This window comes from Micropterus salmoides, unplaced genomic scaffold, assembly GCF_014851395.1.
Source record: "Micropterus salmoides isolate LMB-PRFRI ecotype aquatic unplaced genomic scaffold, ASM1485139v1 Ms_hic_scaffold_6, whole genome shotgun sequence".
Taxonomy (NCBI): domain Eukaryota; kingdom Metazoa; phylum Chordata; class Actinopteri; order Centrarchiformes; family Centrarchidae; genus Micropterus; species Micropterus salmoides.
In genome coordinates, this window is record NW_024044348.1 from 27,273,380 (window position 1) to 27,276,152 (window position 2,773).

The 2,773-nt window shown below is 38.7% G+C and overlaps 1 pseudogene; it reads left to right on the forward strand.

Annotated features, from left to right (window-relative positions):
• The first annotated feature begins 349 nt into the window (after positions 1-349).
• LOC119889710 lies at positions 350-2,406 on the forward strand (annotated as a pseudogene).
• The last annotated feature ends 367 nt before the right edge of the window (positions 2,407-2,773 follow it).

The window sequence follows — 2,773 nt, forward strand, 5'->3', positions numbered from 1 at the left end:
TTTTACCAAAACACAAAATTATACAACAATGAAACAGAAAAAGTTATAGATGTGCTGGAAATATGTTTAATTCCCTATATATTGATTTGATCGTTTTCTAATATAATTCCCCCTAAACAAAATCAAAAATAATATCAATGTGACAAAACTGATGAGTGTTACGGTAATGACATAATTCTTTAAATTAAAAACATGTATTTTTAATTAAAATATATTTTTTATGAAATTTCCTTACCTGTATACATGAGTAAAGATACCACCAAAATCTTCTGAATATATACAATATGACTTTATTATATTACAACTTTTAAAAATGTTACGGTAATGAAATAAAATCTGAAAGCGTGTTGTAAAAGGTAAAATATTACCTTTTAACTGTAATATTTTTTTAATGGTAGCACAGTTTCGTGAGAATCACCCATCTAATACATGTTTACTGTGAAAGTTAAACACAAGGACGAGGGGTTGTATAATAAATAAAATATTCCATCTGATGTTTTAGGTTTAGTAATAAATCTGACTGTCTCACTGAGACTGAAACAACAAGTGGTGGTAATAATTAACTATTCAAATGGTTGCAATCCACGCACTAGATGGAGTTGACTGAGAGTCCAAAGTTAAGGTGTGTGAGAGTGCTGTTACAAATGCAAAAGTTGTTGGGAGAGAATACTAGCTTTAGCTTTTCATCTGCTATCTCAGAAATATTGCAAATATATGAATCATGTAAAAACTAAGTAAGTTGCTTACCAAAGCACGGTCACAGAACAGAAAGAGAAAGTTATTTTGAATAACATTACATCAGCAGTCTAGAGGATCCTGACCTATGGTTCATGCATAAAATCCCATCAGTTACTCCCTGCAAGTCTGAGAAAAAGTGGTTGCTGTTATCCAGAAAGGGAAGTGAAGACTTGCTTGTACAGCACTTTGTTTTTCTTTTCATGCAGACACAACTGTCAGCACATACACTTGCAGCATGAACCGTTCAACTGAGCTGTCTTCTTCAGAGGAAATGGCTCCTGAGGAGTTTGACGGTGGGACAGCAGCAGCTTGTGTGATCCTCGGCCTGTCCTTCCTGATAGGAGCCCCGGGGAACCTGCTGGTGATCTGGACTATCCTGAGACATGTGAAGCAGCGTTCCCATACTGTAGTACTTATCCTGCATCTGGCTGCTGCTGACCTGTTGGTCCTCATCACCCTGCCTTTATGGATCTACTCCCTGGTACACACCTGGGTGTTTGGAGAGGCATTTTGCAAGGCCTTGGTGTACATTGTCAATGTGTGCATGTTCAGCAGTGTCTTCTTTATAACCCTTATGGGTGTGGAGCGCTTTCTAGCCATCTGTCATCCATTTGTTATGATGCGCTGGAAGTCCAAGAGCGTCATGAACAGATGTCTTGTACTTTTGTGGCTCCTTGCCTTGCTTCTAGGAGTGCCTGCTTTATTGACCCAGTCTTTGGATAAAAGCGATGGAGCTGACCACTGTTTTACCCAAGGAATTCACATCTGTGACTCAGGCGACCATTTTCTTATGTCTGGAGACCTTGGGGGGTTTTGTAGTTCCCCTTTGTGATCATTAGTATCTGTTACTGTCTAGTGGCTGCCCAGCTGAGAAAAATGAGTTTCAACTCCAAACAGAAATCCATGGTTCTTGTGCAGGCTGTGGTGGTAGCCTTCATACTGTGCTGGTTGCCTTACCATATCATCAACATTATTGATCTGGTTTGCACTCTTAGATCAGGCACAGAATTTGAATGTATCCCTGAGAGTCTCGTCTTTGGCTCTGGTGCCCTTGTTTTCATTAGCAGTTCACTGAATCCTGTGTTATACACCCTGTTCGCAAGGAACTTACGAGAGAGTCTTGAGGTGTCCCGACTGGTCAGGCTGTTCCAGGAAATGGCCACTCACACCAACAAACTCAGGGAGCTAGTAGTACAAGAACAGACTGGCCAGAGGGCAGCAAATACACAGGTAGAGCTGATATCTGACTCTGTGTGAGAACCCTGACACTGTGATGATGGGAAAATGTGACATTTGTCTTCTGCAGTTAATCAAGGGACTGTACTTTATGATGAATTCCTAATAGCCTGTATGTGGCAATGTGTTGTGAGTCATATCCTTAACAGATACCAAACCCTCCTATCCTTGTTTCACATTTACCCTTGTACATCAATGCAAGCAAACACATGACTGCAATCTTTATGTGTTTCTCATGTTAATTTTCATGATTTTCATGTTAATTTATCGCTTTATAGGCTACATTGTGAAAACTTAAAATTTTGATAGGTTTCTGTATCCTATAATGTGTTTTGTGTATTACAATTAATGAGACATCTGTTTTGTGACTGAAACATTTAATGAAATACCCCTAAAACAATGTTCTTCGAAACTAGTACAATTATTTAATTCTTGTTATTATTCAAACTGGATTAGTTTATCATTCTCTCATATTTTGATATAACACAGAACAACTTGACTAGATTTCTTTTTACATTGAAAATGGAGCAATATTTCCCATAAACCATATTCACAGACAGCGGTGTCGTTAGCCCTGGTACTTGCTTAACTAATGTTACGCTCGAGGCCGGTGCAGCAAAGTGCCTCAATATTACAGACTTTCTTTTGTGCTGTTACTTCTAGCTGAAGGCAGCAGTGATGATGTCTGCAGCAGGGGTGGGTACATCTAATGTACTTTTAATTTCCATTCATATCTTTTATAACTTAACCAGTCTGTAATCTGCATTTTGCTTCATTAACCGAAATGAGCCGTCATCCA